The sequence below is a fragment of the Sus scrofa genome, chromosome 1 (assembly GCF_054392235.1).
Source record: "Sus scrofa isolate SSC_HxYL_T2T_F1_AM1 chromosome 1, Sscrofa_HxYL_maternal_Yorkshire_Landrace_v2.0, whole genome shotgun sequence".
NCBI classification, from domain to species: Eukaryota; Metazoa; Chordata; class Mammalia; order Artiodactyla; family Suidae; genus Sus; species Sus scrofa.
The window spans coordinates 16,588,467-16,605,725 of record NC_139383.1 but is presented as its reverse complement, the minus strand read 5'-3'; the positions used below and the strand labels follow the sequence as shown (position 1 = coordinate 16,605,725).

At 36.4% G+C, this 17,259-nt stretch overlaps 1 protein-coding gene and 1 long non-coding RNA gene across 9 annotated transcripts in view; one reads left to right on the top strand and one right to left on the bottom strand.

Annotated features, from left to right (window-relative positions):
* Positions 1-17,259, top strand: part of TAB2 (TGF-beta activated kinase 1 (MAP3K7) binding protein 2) — a 77,932-nt gene that overhangs the window by 17,919 nt on the left and 42,754 nt on the right. For 2 of the 8 annotated variants that reach the window (XM_085024055.1, XM_021086945.2), the window contains exons 2-3: positions 8,707-8,855; positions 14,281-14,327. The exons of 4 other annotated variants lie outside the window; for them this stretch is intronic. The gene's annotated coding sequence lies outside the window, so the exon portion shown is untranslated. The remainder of the gene's footprint in view (positions 1-8,706; positions 8,856-14,280; positions 14,328-17,259) is intronic. 2 more of the 8 variants (XM_021086968.2, XM_013992499.3) reach the window with 1 other exon arrangement.
* Positions 1,408-6,907, bottom strand: LOC146405943 (uncharacterized). Its single transcript, XR_014844834.1, has 2 exons — positions 5,999-6,907; positions 1,408-5,306 (listed from the first exon to the last, which is right to left on the bottom strand). It is a non-coding gene; the product is annotated as an uncharacterized LOC146405943 (long non-coding RNA).

Sequence of the window (17,259 nt, the reverse complement as noted above, 5' to 3'; positions counted from 1 at the left end):
AATCTGAAATTGTGCCTGGCATGTAGTAGGTGCTTAGCAAATATTTTTTGAATGAATCATTGTTTTATTCTACTTTAGCACTCCTTTCCTGATTTATTACTTGGACTTTGTTACTACCTAGTAAATAAGTTTCTGATATTTTTTGATATAATAGGAGTATCTAGGTTCTGATTGGGTGAGTTACTAATATTAAGCTTACTTTATAATGTGTTTTTTTTTTTTTTTTTTTTGCTTAGTGGAATTTTCAGCCTTATTTTCTGGTATTTACCAACAAATGATCTTCTAACTCTTGTTTTTTTGAGTCTGTTTCTTTATTAAATACATTTTGTGTGCCTGTATATAGGCAGTGTCCTATATGGAGGCATGTCACCTGTGTCCCTAGGGATCTTATACCTTAGATAAAGAGACACAGAAGTGGAACCATAAGATGTTGGATCATGAAGCATTTACCCACCGGTACATTAGGAGTTCTAGGAATAGAGCGATCCATGTGGACTGAAGCAGTAGGAAAAGACTTCAGAAAGGAGAGAGAATTAGTTTTAAAGAGGTAGTTAAGATTTTGGTAAGCATGCAGGTGGGGAAATGATTCCTGATCTAGAGCAGTAGCATAGTCAGAACGAAAGCAGGGTTGAACATGTTCAGACAAAGCCTGACTGGATTTCTCTGAGTATGGGGACTTGTGGGAAATAAAAGTAGGTGGATTTAGTAGAGTTTTACTCTAAGCTCCATTACCCTGAAGTGGGTCTAAGGATAGAATTTAGAGGAGACCCTGCATTTAGACGAGGAAAAAGAAAGCCCCACATCTTTATATTTTTGCTAACAATAACCTATAACTGAAATTAGGCATTTCCTTCCATTATGGATTTAAGCAGAAAAGCACAGCAGTGTTAGCAATACCTGTGACTTTATTACTAATAGAAAAAGCACAGATATTTTCATATGACTTTACAGCTGTAGCTCTGAAGGTAGTTTATGCAGATCAGCCCTGCTGGATTTTATTGTGTCAAGTGTTAATAAAGAAGCATGTATATACGTGTATCATAAATATGGGTTCTAAAAAACACTTGGTTGCTGTGTTTTTTCAGTATAATTGGTTTTCTTTGTAAGGTATTTTAATTTACTCATGTAAAACTATTCTTTTTTAAAAGTAGTTAACTATATTTCCGTAAAATTGGCTTTCTTTGTAATCCTATGTACTATGTTTTATATATTTAAAATCATTCTGAGAGGGAATATGGAGCTTTATCCAGACTGTCATGGATCCATGACACCAGTCCTAGTGGAACCAAAGTGGAGAAGGCCTTGAAAACCACACTGAGTTTTAGTTGAAGTGTTAAACAGGAGGAACCTAATAAGTTTTTCATTTGTTTGTGTTTTGGTTATAGAATATATGTGTTAATTGAGAAATTTTTAATTTTTTGTTAAGTTTAAAAAGAAGAGAACCTCTTAGGTTACAACTTATAAACTGAGGTTCAAAAGGTAACAAAAATCCATTGCAATCCCACCATCGCTGTCTTTACCTTTTTATTATATATCTGTTCCAGTTTATTAAGCTCTTGTACAAAGGAATAAAATATTTAAAGTGGTTATATAGGAGCCTTTTTAAATCTACTGTACTATACATGATAGGTCAAGTGGGAAGACTTAAATGGCAGGGAGGTAAGCTATGTGTCTGGTCATTTGTAGTTGGATGATTGGGACAGTATAGTAGCCATAGGGGTGGAGTAGAATTGGCAGTTGTGGTATTTGGAAAGGAGAATCTGTGGGACTTGGTAGTAAACATGGAGGTTGAAATGCTTGGAGTGGCGTAAGAGAATAGGGTGCTTAAATTAGGATTCTCTCAGTAATGTACCAGCCCACAATACCTTATCTGAAACCTTGGGGCCAGCTGTTTCAGAATTTAAAATTTTTTGAATTTTGGAAAGGTAACGTGTATATTGTATATTATATAACATCCCCAGCAAGGTTTGAGGCATCACCCCATAATTAAACACTGGTATTTCCACAGTGAAAAAATAGAAATGTTTGCAGTGAGTAGGCTAACTAAAGCTTATAAGTAGCATCACATCAGTTCAAAGCAAATTTTTGCCGCTGCAGGTGAGTTTTGACATGAAACTTCATGAAAAATCTTTTCAGAACTTTTTAAAAAAGTTATTTTGGCCATGCCCATGGCATATGGAAGTTCCCAGGCCAGGGACCCAAGCCACTGCAGTGACAACACCAGATCCTTAACCTACCGCAGCCATAAGAACTCATATCTTTTTAGATTTCAGAACTACGGAAGTGATTGTGGACTGAATGGACTATAAGATCGAGTAAGGAGAGTCTTAGGAGTTGTTTTTTGAGAAATGTTAAGTATTAAATAGGTGAAATTTGAAGGAATTGAGAAAGGTAAAGAAAGGCAGGAGAAGAGTTAAGGTAATTTCAGTTTTTAGGCTAAAGAGAAAATTGCTATTTCTGATAAAAATGGGAAGTTGAAGCAGGGAAGCTCATTTGGAGAAGAGTTTTAGTTTAAACTTAAGCACAATTGAGAGGAAGAAGATCTTCAAGTGAGAGTCCCTTTTATTTTTCATGTGTTCCATATCATGCATAAATGAGCTTGTAAGTTTAGAAGTGTTGGCTTAGAAAATTTCCCTTTAAATGCACTCTTAATTTTCAGAGCCTCTGGGCTCTGATGTTGAGATATTAAAGTACTTCTGGGTTGGGAGTGGTTGGAAAGGTATTCTTAGATAACTAAGGGTTGTGGCCCTGCTTAGGTTGTGGAACAAAACCTCGCCATTAGACCGAAAGGAGTAGAGTGAGGTACGGGTCCTCTAAAAGGATGCTTGTCTGTATGGTTGAATCATTAATATGGCCATATTTATAATAACATGAATATAATCAGAAGTAGTAATTGTTGTAGCTGCAGTCCTAGCTGACATATTTTCCCTGCTTACCACGTGCCAGGCACTGATCTAAGTGGTTTTCAGCAGTCTAGTGGTATCTGTTCCTGCCTTGTAAAGTGGGTCATGATATCAACCTAGGTCAGAAGCATTAGGCTAGGTAGTGGTGTGATTTTGATTCCCAGTTTACTTAAGAAAAATCTGGAAGATAAATAATTAATGCCTGAATATAAAGAATTGACTAGGTTTTAACTTTTTTGACATTCTGTGATTTTCTTAAACTACTTTGATAAATGGAATCATACATTATTGTTGTCATATTAGAAATACGGACAAGTGTCTTTAACAAGAATGTCCAATAATTACTCTTAAAATTCATTTGCTTTCTACTTACTGTACATAAATATGCTGTATATGTATTATTTATTTTATGATTCATAAGTTTAAAAAGGGAAATATCTTAAACGTTTATTCAGATTCTGCTACTGACTTCTATGTGTTGAAATTTATGTTTTTCTTCTATTAAATAAGTATGTTGGACTACATAATCTCTAAGGCCCTTTCAGCATCAAATTCTATGATTCTGAATGTTAAAGTTTCATCAAGTAGAGCAGAAAGTTTAAATTACAATTTAAAGGAGCTTCTTCCTAGATTATGCTGTAAGTGTAGATGAGATGCCAGAGGAAGAAATGAGAGAATGAATGTCATAAGTTTGTTCCTACCTCCTTTTGACTAAGAAGCATGAAAATAAGGAACCTAGGAAACTAGAAGAATGTGCAGTGTTGACCAGAGAAGTTTTCAAGAAGAGAATGATCAGTAAGCATTCAAGTTAGTAATTAATCAATCAAGTTAATAAAATGTAGAGGAAAGAAACCTAGACCTGGAATTAGAAAGCCACAAATTACATTTCTAGCCCTAACTCTGCTGCTTATTGGAGTTTCGATAATCAGTAAAGTACTTAGTTTCCAAACCTTGCAAATGAGAGTAATAACTACCTGGTCCTTCTTGATGATTTTTCATGAGGATCAAATTATATAATGAGGGAGTTCCTATTGTGGCTCAATGGTAATGAACCCGACTAATATCTATGAGGACAGAGGTTCAATCTGTGGCCTTACTCAGTGGGCTAAGGATCCGGCGTTGCCATGAGCTGTGGTGTAGGTCACAGACATGACTTGGATCCCCTGTTGCTGCAATTGTGATGTAGGCTGGCAGCTGTATTTTCTATTTGACCCCTAGCCTGGGTGTGGCCCTAAAGGGGGCAGGGGGAGGATAGATGAATTAGAAAGTAGAAAGTACTTAATAAAACTTACTTTGTGAATGAAAATATTTTGTGACCTTCCTTTTAGAAAACAAAATTTAACTGAGTACATTTGAAGGTCTAATTGGATTTATTAAAAGGTTCATGACTCAAGTAGCAAAGTTATGGAAAAATGGTAGATGAGGATGCTGAAAAGTTGATTGGATTTGGTGATTTGAATAAAACTATTATCAAGGGAGGAAATTTGAAGGCAATTGAAAACAAAGTTGAGGCCATAGCATACACAGTAGAGAAGTTTGGCAAGGCACGCAGTAAGAGAGAGGTGGCCTAGCATAGCCTGTTTATTCCTTGCATCGTTCTTGGCAGTTTTTGTATATTTATTTGTGTTCCTTACTGGATTGGGAATAGGTAGAGCACAGGAACTGCATTTCATTTGCAGTGCCTTGAATAAAGTAGCAATTTTAATACCTTAAAATGTGTGAATAAATACTTACTGAAGACAACTGGTAAGGAAAAATTTTGTGGTACGAGTGTGTACATGGATGTATGTTTAGGATAGTTAAGACTTAAACATGTTCATAGGTTGAAGTGAGAGATTGAAAAGAAAGGGTGTTGGTTTCCTCAAGCAAATGTGAAAGAAAGGATCTGGAGCCACGAATAAAAATGCTGGTCTTACTGGTATGAGAATATTACTGCAAAAAGCACCAGATAATTAATTTCAGAACTTAGAGGGGGAAAAAAGGTAAGCTTCCTGGTTCTTTTTACAAAGCCAGCATAACATAGGTATGTAAAGAAAATTACACACCAGTCTCACAAAAGTTGGTGCAAAGAATGCTTAGTAAAACTATCAAATAGAATGTACATTACATTAACATAATAATACTATAACAGTAGGAATTACTCAGAATGTAATGTACTCTAAGAATGTAAAGATAAATCAAATTAACTCATTAGTAGGTGGGGGCGTATGACTATCCTGAGGGATATCAAAAGAGGGGGAATCAACATTTCTTTTTTTTTTTTTTTTAATAGGGCTACGTCTGGGGCATATGGAAGTTCCCAGGCTAGGGTCAAATCGGAGCCACATCTCCAACCTATACCACAGCTCAGAGCAACACCAGATCCATAACCCACTGAGCGGGTCCAGGGTTCAAACCCACATCCTCATGGATACTAGTCAGGTTCTCTACCCCTGAGCTACAACAGGAACTCTAACATTTATTTCTAATAAGAGTCCTTAGTAAAATAAGAATGAGTTAACTTAGCTAAGGTTTTATATATCTCAGACCAGAAGCCAGCATTTTGTTACTAGAAATGGTAAAATACTAGAATTTCTATTTTAGTATTCAGTGAAATACTAAATTCCTTTTAAAAAGTCATGAATCAGAAAAGGTCTGGCTAGCATTACTGTTACATAACATTGTCTTGGGAATGCTGACCACTATAATTGGACCAAAAAACAAAAAAGGAGGTATAATTATTGAAAGGGAAGAGGCATATTTATTATTTGTAGATGACATTTTATATCTGGAAAAGTCAAAAGAATCAAACATTACTTTGAGTAATGAGATTTTAATATGACAACTAGTTATAAAATGTAAAAACAAAAATGCATGGTTTATCTAAAATATTTTTCTTGAAGGTCTTTTTTTTTTTTTTTTTTTTTTTTTTGTCTTTTCTAGGGCTGTACCCAGGGCATATGGAGGTTCCCAGGCTAGGGGTCTAATCTGAGCTGTAGCCGCCGGCCTATGCCAGGGCCACAGCAGTGTGGGATCTGATCTGAGATCTATACCACAGCTCACGGCAACGCCAGATCCTTAATCCACTGAGCGAGGCCAGGGATCGAACCCAAAACCTCATGGTTCCTAGTCAGGTTCATTAACGGGAACTCCTTTTGATGGTATTTTTGTTAATTAATGAGAATCCTCATTCTTAAGTACCCTTTTTTTTTTTAATCTGGCGAAACTTATTTTACTCTTATCTCTAAGTTAATTGCAATCTATTTTAAGTAAGAAACTTTCCATATTAACTTTTAAAAACTATTGTAAGGAGTTCCTGTCGTGGCTTAGTGAACCTGACTAGTATCCATGAGGACCCAGGTTTGATCCCTGGCCTCACTGAGGTTTAAAGATCTGGCGTGGCTGTGACTGTGGCATAGGCTGGTGACTACAGCTCTGATTTGACCCTTAGCATGGGAACTTCCATATGCTGCAGGTGTGGCCCCCCAAAAAAAGGCAAAATAAATTTTTTAAAAATCTATTTCAAAATAAAGTTATAGCAATGATTGTATTTCAAAGTAACTTTAAGAATTTTTTTTTCTTTTCTAAAATTCCTTGTGGCTTGTGATACTTGCTCTATTACTTGGTAATGCCAGGGAAGGTGTAATCTGATCTTTGAACCATATTTGGTAAATAATAATTTTGTGTGGAACCCACTGTTCTATCAGTAAGAGGAAAATTATTACCCAAACGTAAGGCTTTTCTTTGCCCTTAAAATATTTCCTGACTTAAAGACCAAATTATATATTGATTCCTTTTGTTTTTTAAAAGTCACTGTATTCCAGATCTATAACCTTTTAGCAAGAAGTGTGTTGGCAAAAGTATTTTCTGCTCCGAGTTCCTGTCGTGGCTCAGCAGAAATGAATCTGACTAGCATCCATGAGGATGCAGGTTCAATCCCTGGCCTCTCTCACTAGGTTAAAGGATCCAGAGTTGCTGTGACTGTGGCGTAGGCCAGCAGCTACAGCTCCAAGTTGGCCCCTAGCCTGAGAACCCCCATGTGCCGAGGGTTTGGCCCTAAAAAGATTTTTTTAAAAAAGTATTTTTTGGAGTTCCCGCTGAGGCTCAGTGGTTAATGAATCCGACTAGGAAACATGAGGTTGCGGATTCGATCCCTGGCCTCGCTCAGTGGGTTAAAGATCTGGCATTACCAGGAGCTGTGGTGTAGGTCACAGACATGGCTCGGATCCCGCGTTGGGGTGGCTGTGCTGTAGGCCGGCGGCTATGGCTCCGATTAGACCCCTAGCCTGGGAATCTCCATATGACACGGGGAACAGCCCTAGAAAAGGCAAAAAGACAAAAAAAAAAAAAAAAAAAAAAAAAAAATTCTGCTTAACTTGGAGGAGGAAGAATTACATGTCTGCTTGTTTACCATTAATTCTCTTTATATCCTAATATATCCTAAATGTAAATTGTTATATTTTTATTTATCAACAGTTGTCAGAATTGAGCTCTCTCACATATGCTTTGTTCTGAAATCAAATGTTGACAAATAGGTTATTTCTCTTAGAGTGTGATGTGGTTGGGTTACTTAAACCAAAAGCTATTACATAGCCATGGTTTTAGCATTTATGGGAATGAAAACTTAAGTATACATATATGTTTAGAATAAGAAAATTATGTTCCCTTATGCAGGAAAATTTATGGAATACCTACTGTGTACCAGGCTGTTAGGTGAAGTAGGAGGTGGTATCCTACTTAATAGAATGGAAACTTCTGCAGAGTTTTAGTCCATACTGAAGCCAGATTTGAACCTGGATCTTTCTCTCCCAGAATATTTTCACCTACAGCATGCCATCACAAAAGGTGGAAAACTGACATTTTTCTTAAAAACTACTTTTATTCTATTTTGCTTTGTCGGGTTTCTAGTTACTAGAAATGCAGGGAGTTAAGTTCTTTGAATCCTTGTCTTCACTATTTTCTTGTCCTGTTACATTTCTCAGAGTCTGCCATCGTTTGACAGCAGCAGAGGATTCAGTTTAACTGCCACGGTACTAACTAGTTTCTTAGATACTTCTGAGAGTGTTCACTCACCAAGCATAAGGACATCATTTCCCAGGCCTTAGTAATCTAATTGGTACAGTAGCCTAACATTTTAACATCTCTATAACCTTTGTAGTTGCAAGTTTTGTGCTGTTGTTTTCCTCCGATATTGTGGACCTTAAACCTTCCTCTCCACCCTCCCACCCCCCCCAAGTCATTGAATCTATTTTGGTAATGGAAAAAAGAACTTCCAGTGTGGTTAAGAACCACTAGCCATTCTTTGCCTACCTCTTTAAGAATTACCAAGTATTTTTAAAAACTGGAACTTGAAATTCATTTCATTTCTTAAGAAACCTCTGAGAATTGATTGTAGGAGTTTAGGGGAACAATTAGAAGATGACTGGAAATAAGATAGCAAAAGAGAAAAGTAACCTGAAAATAAGGACCTTAAAATTCCAACTTTACCAGTAAAAATGAATGATTTTTTTTTTTCCCCCTCACTGTTAAGATCTAGTCCCACATTGGGACAATTTGTTGCTAAAAGCCAGTAGAAATTTCATTAGGGCTGCTGTTTCAGTTTCTATGATTGGGAGTTTAGAGTGGTGTTGGGTAGATTAAGACAGTGACTTACTTAATGCAAATAGCATCTTCTAGTAACTTGTAATATAAGAGATTCTTTTCCACCTAAGAATATTTATGTGAGAGACCCTGGGGAGCACTGCTATTAGATCTCAGTGTTATCTGGTCACCTTTCTTGTTCTGCCTACCTCTAGTTTACTCTAGTTTTTCTTCTGCTTTCAAGGCTCCAGACCCAGTTCCTGGACCTGCCCTGGAAAAGAAGTATCCAGTAGAGATGAGCTCACTGCAGTTACTTAATTAAAAATTTGTAAGCTGCAAAAATGGCAATGGGCCAACCAAGAACAGCTACCATTTGAATTTTTCTATTTCCAGGTATGCTAAAGTCCATGGCACCAGTCAAGTTTAGCCTCTGTAATTGCCTTACTATGAAACCTATAATAACCAGAACTTTACTTTTAAAACTTGTCATCTTGCTTTAAAGTTTGGTAACATCCCTAACATCTAGGTAACATGCAGCTAGTATTGACTTTAACATAACTTTTGCCTGAATATTTCTGATTTAACTTGTTTGCTAGTAGTAGCAAACTAATGCAAAAAAATATATAGGAAAAATAAATTTGAAATGCTATTGAGTTAAACCCTGTAAATGTACAAAAAATATTCTAGTCTTCATTGAAAAGTAAACAGTAACAACAAAAAAAAAAAACCTGTTCTCCTTTAAGAGGTTCACATGGTACAAAGTAGTAGAATTAAATAAATGAAACTAGTTCTCTGTCCTGAGGTCCTCAAGTCTTCTGTACTACAAATGCCTTCACATAAAGAGTTAATATATTCTTCATTAATTGGAAGAAGTAAAATTCCTGGCTGGAATCAAATAACATATTATGAGTACTGTTACCTGAAAATTTAATTATATCTTAAGTGTAAGTATATATCTAGTATTTGCTATATTTTTACTGGATTCCTCAAAAAAACATAGATAAGAAAGTTGTAACTGGTTGGAACTAGTTTTGTCATGGAATGTAATGACCAAACTAAAAACTAAGATTTCCTGCTACCTTAGTTTTTAACCAAGAGAAAACTACTTATGAATGGTTAGAGAGCTAAGGTCAGTTGGCTTTTAAGGACATTTATTGTATTTACCAGTTTGTATAGGTACAGAAACAAATATTCCATAAAAGATGACTTTATTTATTAAATGGGTAGATGACCATACATACCTTTTTATTTGAAAGTTCAGTTCAGATAGATTAGAGATTATCCAAAATTGAACAGAGGAATTTTACATCCAATTGTGATTTTTAAAGATGACTCTAATATTCTAGTCTGTGCTTTGGATTCCATCCTTCTATATTAGTGCATAGTGAAGTTAATGTCAGCCAGTCTTGTCAGCATTAGGTCACTGATTATGCGCCATCTCATTTGTTTGATATTGAAATAATTATATCTCACTGAGTGCTGAATTGGGACTGGAAATGGAGTTACAGTCAAGTTATTATAGGGTCATTACCACTGTTAGGTGAATTGAAGGGGGAATTAACGAGAAAATTGCTTCTGCATTTCAAGTCTTAGTTATCACTAGGGCTATGAGTAATGGTGAAAGTTTTCTATATTATTGAATACAAATTGTGTGTAAAACACTGTAATAGGCACAGTAGGAATATAAAAGTGAATAAACTTGCTTTCAGTGAGCTTACAGACGATACAAAAAGTATCATAATATAGGTACAAGCAATGTTCTTGAGAGTACCAGTGACAGGTGACTTTGTAGAGAAAGTAATATTTCTCCTGAGCCTTGAATGGTAGATAGAATTCTTTAGCAAGAGCAGCAAGAGTATTTCTAAGTTATGGAAGTATATAATATGTTCTAAAAATTGTGAGCCAATCCAGCATGCCTAGAGAATAGTAGGGTACAGAAGGATATGGTGGGTGATGGAGCTGTGTCACACTTCTCAGATGCCAGGTCTCAATGAGTTTGGGTTCAGTTCAGCAGGTAATGAGAATCCATTGTGGATTTCTTCTTCTTCTTCTTTTGTCTTTTTAGAGCTGCACCAGTGACATATGGAGGTTCCCAGGCTACGAGTCGAATTTGGATCTGTAGCCACTGGCCTAGGCCACAGCCACAGCAACGTCAGATCTGAGCCTGCGACCTACACTGGATTACGGCATCACCGGATCTTAACCCGCTGAATGAGGCCAGGGATCAAACCTGCATCCTTATGGATGCTAGTCAGATTCGTTTCTGCTGAGCCACGACAGGAACTCCCCATTGCAGACTTCTTAACCATTGGTGCACTAAGCCAGTGAATCTTTTGATAAGCTGGCTTTGGAGAGTGAGGCTGACCTAATGAAGTTAGAGATCAGGCAGTAGTAATGCCTATTAAGGACAGTACTTACTGTTATATGCATTAGGGATTATGTGTGAAGAATTTTACCTGCAGTTTCTCACTTCTTCATAGGAATGTTGTGAGAAGTAGCTGAGGAAACAATACAGGTTAAAAAGTGTTCAGCACAGGACCCAGCCCATAGTAAGTGCTGAACCAAAGTAATTATACTGTAAGCTCACAGAAGAGTGTTCTTGTCCACCTTTATGTATGGACATTTAAATCTTATCTGTCAAGATTCCTGATAATTGAGCATTGTTGCAGTTGTTAACTGTATTGGTGAGAGTTTCAGCATAGATAAGGTAGGCTTTGAATTATTTGAAAATGCACTGAGTTGGCTCACTACAGATACTTTCAAATAGTTCATTCTGTTCTTCTCTTACTTTCCTATCCACATACCAGAATAGAATTAGTGTTATGGAGAAATATATAGGAGATAATTTTATAGGGAAAATATTCTGCTCTAATCTCAATTGTTTACACTTTATTATACAAGTAATACATGAATATATAGTCTTATAAAAATTTAAAACACAGCAGACTAAATCTTAGCCCATCTTCAATCTAGGCCCCCCCCCAAGTAATTAGTGTGTGTCCCTTCAGAACTTTTCCTATGCATTCATATAAAAATATCTGTTTAATAATTTTCGTATCCTTTTTTTTTTAACACAAAGGCTATCGTTATACATGGGGTTTGCATCTTTTTTCATTCAGTAATGCCTTATAGGTCTTTGCATATAATTATTTGGATATCTTACTGCACTTTAAAAAAAAAAGTTGTGGAGTTCCCATCATGGCACATCGGAAACGAATCTGACTGGGAACCATAGGTTGTGGCTTCGATCCCTGGCCTCATTCAGTAGGTTAAGGATCCGCCATTACCGTGAGCTGTGGTGTAGGTCACAGATGCAACTCAGATCCTGTGTTGCTGTGGCTGTGGTATAGGCAGGGAACTGTAGCTCCAATTCCACCCCTAGCCTGGGAACCTCCATATGCCACGAATGCGGCCCTAAAAAGCTAAAAAATAAATAAAAAGTTGCTTAGTAGTCTTTAGTATGGTTATACATTAACTTACATATCCCTTCATGATCATTCAGGTTGTTCTTTTAGTAATATACACTGAAGTGACGTCCTTAGATGGTCCTCTTTGTCTGTCTATAGGTTGGCTACTTTATGAACTTAGAGAGAGTGCTCTGGTACTTAATGATCAACAATAATAGATTTCATTTGGGAGTTCCTGTCGTGGTTCAGCGGGTTACAAACTCAACTAGTATCCATGAGGATGTGGGTTTGATCCCTGGCCTCGCTCAGTGGGTTAAGGATCCAGCGTTGCCCTGAGCTATGGCTCACAGACTTGACTTGTCGAAGACTTGGCTTGGATCTGGCATGGCTGTGGCTATGGCGTAAGCCAGCAGCTGCAGCTCCAGTTAGACCCACTGGCTTGGGAACTTCCATATGCTGTAGGTGAGGCCTTAAAAAGCAAAACAACAACAACAGATTTCATTAAACCCACCCCACAACTGATTGCAGTAGCACTGGATAGTGACACCGCAGCTGACAACTGCTGGCCTAGAATACTTAGAACTGCTGCTGATTTAGTTGGAACTGCGGATGTATCTCTTAGTATGTCTTTCCATGATTTCTTCAGTTAAAAAGAAAAAAAAATGGTGTAGCAGTTGTCCTTTCTGCTTCACAGTGGAGAGGATAAAGTGAGATAACCAATATATGCTATAAGAAGTCCAGTATGAATCTGAATTCTTCTAGTTTATAATCTCAAAAGCAGAGAGGCTGTATCTTATTCATCGTTGCATACCTAGGGCATGTTACCTGGCTTATAGTGGGCAGTGTTTGTGGAATGCATCCAAGATATTAACGTGATCCAGAAAGTAGATCGTATTTATGAAAAAGTTCAGGCCAGTAGAGTTTTCTTTGATCTTTTACATTACCTGGTATCTGTACATTTTTCACTGAGAGCTTCCCATCACTTTAGCCTTATCTCACTTCCGTACTGCACCACAGCAATAATTCTTCAAATTTATCATATTCTTCCATGGCCTTTCCCCCAACACAAACAGTTGTCAGTGATATCCTGTAAGACTTGATTCATCTGTAATGGCTAAGTTTAGGCACTACATTCTTTGTGAAGTTTTTCCTGACATTCCTTAATTCCTAAGTTTTAGGCACTTCTTCCGCTTGATCTCCCCTGCAGCTTTACCCCTCTGAATGGCCCAGAGTGAATGTTGCTGAATGAATGCATGGCTGCCTCTGGCACTTTGTGGAATGTCACAGAACCAGGCAGGGCTTGGAACTTCAGAGATAAATTATCATATCTGTAAAGTGAGGTGCACGTTGTTCTTGCTGACTTGTGGGATTCAGCACATGTGGTGCAGGGGAGAGCAATTAAGATCATCCATGCCTGCCCTCATTCTTTATTGCACTTTCTCCCTGTTAGTCTCACTCCCTGCACTTCACCATTAACCAGCAACGTAACAGTTTCCCAAACTTGCCATGCTGTCTTACTCCTTTAAAATCTTTTTCCAAGCAGCCACTTATGTTTGAAGTATTGTTAGGTGTTGCCTTCTTTAATTCATCTTTCACTTAAATCCTCTCCTCCCCTCAGAATTGACTGGTCCCTCCTTTGTTTCTCCTGAGTACTTCAGCACAACTCAGATATTACATTTGTTGATGTGTTTGTCTTCCTGTACTAAAATGCAAATTTCTTAAGCATAGGCAGCTGTGCTTTTATTATAACATTTTCAGCACCCATTATGGTATAGAGTAAGTAGTAGATGCTCAACAGATGTTTATTGAGTAAGCAGAATATGTATACTATGTATGTATATTATAGTACATATGAAAATACATAAAAATAATATATTAGAAAATGCGTCATTTCATAAATCAAAATGTTGACACTATCACTTTCATATATATTTAGTCATATTTCTTATTATGAAAGTCTTTCTACATTTATGGATCAGTATTGAATAATGGATTTCCGATTCTTTATTCAGTTATACAATTGAAATATTATTAAATTGAATATTCACTAAGGGTATCTATAATTGGAGAACTGCAAAATAGATTTGTATATAATAAATCTGCTGAGATAGAAGTTTCTGTACAGTTCTGAGATTATTCTTGACCATCTAATATAAAGTTAATTCATAACTGTAACAAGATTAATAGCCAACTATTCAACAATTTCACCATGTTAGATTTGAAAGACTGGCACATACTGAACAAATTTATTTTATTTTAGAGATTTGATTCAGTTTAATATTGTTTCACCAGTTTTGACTGCTCATTTTGAATGCTCTATTATTTCTTCTGAATATTATGATAATGATAAGATCTTAGGTTTAAGTGTTTTCCTCTGCACATAGATTTTTATGTATTTTTTCTGTTGGCAGGTTTAGCAGTTTCATGATTCACCACAGTTGTCAATTACCAATCAAGTGTATGTATACATAATTTTAAAATTGCTGATTTAACTTTTTGTTAGTTATTGAAGGTTTTAGAGAGCAGTAATAACTACCCATTTACACTATGTCTAACTCATGAAGTTAATCATCACTCTCTCAGTGCCGTAACATACGCATAACTAGCGGCTGGCCAGCAGTCTCCTGTGGGGGAAAGTCAGCTGAGGGCCATGATAGTAGAAAAAATATGAGAAAGGCTGGATGAACAACAACAAAAAAATAGAGGTCAAGTTGAAACTGCACGGGGATCAGTTGGTGAAATTTTACAACTTTCTCTGAATCTTCATCTTAAAATACCATTTAGATTAATAATTTACCCAAATTATTATAATGTCCACATGTCACTGAGTTTGTGTAAGATGAAGAATAGTTCTTTCAAATGCTTTCATTTTCTTTTCTCCTCTTTTTTCCCCTTTTACCTACAAATAGGAGCTTATTATTATATCACATATTTATGTTTTTTTAAAAGATTATATTTATGTGCAGGATGGATTATCCCAAAAATTACATTAAAGGAGGGCACCGAGAGGCAACTTTGTTTCCATCTTAAAGCCCTAGTGTATTAGAAAACAGTAATGAGGTATGAGTTGGAAAATATATACAAGGTAGTTATAGAATATGTTTTGATGAATTTTAACCATTCTGCCTTAGATTTATTGCACTTTTCTTGATCCTTAGAAAATGGTAGCACGTACCACAAAACCACAATACGTAAATTGCCAAGCACGGCTGACTTGCACATTCCTTTTAGAGGAACTTATAACTAGTAAGCCTTTTAAATGTAAGAATGGTCAACATTTGTGACCTTGAAGTAGTGTATTAAATGAGAAAATTGGAAAGTTTTCTTTGTATGAAGATATAGTATGGCTCATTGTGTTACTTCAGCTATTAATATTTATTGTCTTTAGAAAGACAATAAATATTACAAATTACTGTAGGCTCATCAGGTTGAGAAATAGATTTTATAATATTTTGTTCCCTCTAAGCTTTTAAGTAACACTAAATCTGAACACAGAAGGTAACTTTTAAGTGGCATTCACGTGACTGATTTGGTTTGTTAATGTTATTTTATTTTTGCAAATATCTGTGTAAAGTGATTCAATATTACAGCTGTTTTATGCTAAAGTTTATGTTGAAGATGGATTATACTTCCCCTGTTTTAGTCACAAATGATGATAGTATTTGAATTTTAGATTTTTAATTACCATAGCAACAATTCTTGCGTTTTAACTCTTAGGAAAATAATTTGATACTGTAGAATTTGAAGAGGAAGTTTGCTTTGCTTTAATAAAGATGTAACATCGTGCTCCAGGAAATACAATTCTAATAATTTGCTGTTACAAGTAATTTTGAAATCTTTAACATTCAGTTAATGACATTTGTAAATTAAATTAATCAAATGTGAGGTACATCACCCATTACCTACCTGGCATTTGATGAGATACTCACATACTATGTCAATAATGAAAAAGGTATTTAAAGTAATGTATGTAATTAGGAAGGTGATAATTTTTTGTTTAACTCTGAAATATCTTCACTGAGGCCAAAAAGTTTCAAAACTTGCTTTTAACTTTTAAAAAATTACAGCTAACTCCTGCAAGGTCTGATCATGTCAGCCAGTGCACAGAAGAGGCACAAGGTAAAATTAGTAATAGAAACCATTGGAGTTCCTTCTGTAGCACAGTGGGTTACGAATCTGCAGTGGCTCAGGTCACTGGGGAGGCATGGGTTTGATCTCCTCCCTGGCACAGTGGGTTGAGGGATCTAGCGTTGGTGCAGCTGCAGTGTGGATTGCAGCTTTGCTGGGATTCGATCCCTGGCCCAGGAACTTCCACGTGCTCATGTGTGACCATAAAATTTAAAAAAAAAAATAAACTGTTAACAGCATATTGACAACCAAATAGAGAAGTTGAAACATTCTACCTTCCCATTTGGCATCCTGGGGACCTTAATAACAGGTGTTGAGGTCAGAGGGACTTTGAAGTATAAATAGTTCTGTTAAAATTTGCCATAAGGAGTTCCCATCATGGTTCAGTGGTTAATGAACCCAGCTAATATCCATGAGGACGTGGGTTCGATCCCTGGCCTCACTAAGTGGGTTAAGGATCTGGCGTTGCTGTGAGCTGTGGTGTAGGTCACAGATGCAGCTCTGATCTCTTTTTGCTGTGGCTGTGGCATAGGCCAGCAGCTGTAGCTCCAGTTTGACCCCTAGCCTGGGAACCTCCATGTGCCTCGGGTTTGGCCCTAAAAAGACCAAAAAAAAAAAAAAATCAACATATGTGTTTCTAAAAAGCACCATGCTATGCAAATCTTGTCAAAAAAATAAAAACCCACAGGACTTACAGGGAAATAATTCATTTGGAGTGCAACACTCAAAATGCCATCAGTGAGCATTTAAAAAGATAGGAACCTTTAAAAATATGATAGTATGATTATTATGTATAGTAAATGGCGAAGAAATACATAAATACTTAATACAGTATTTATGCAAGTAAATACTGTATTTTGCTTTTAAACACACCTGAAGTTTGCTTATGGAAGTGAGTATAGATATGGAAGCTTGTTATTGTGAAGTGTTTGAAGAAGCATTTTCTGAAATCAGAAGGAAAATTTGTAACACAGGGTGTAGATGTGTGTGACTGATCCCGCAAAGATGCAGTCCAGTGAGTTGAGGTAGCTGGCAGGTGCTTGAGGTGTGTATTCATATTTAACTCTTTGTATATTCACATGCAGCTTCTTTCAGCTGAGTATGGCTTTGTGCATTCACCTAGTGTTTTTCACAGATGAAATCAAAGCAAAATTCATTTAGTGCTCAAATTATTCCTTAATATATCAATTGTATTAGAACAGATTTGCAATTTCCAGAACAAGTATTACAGTAGCACTGCTACATAGCCGCGGGTGAGGGAA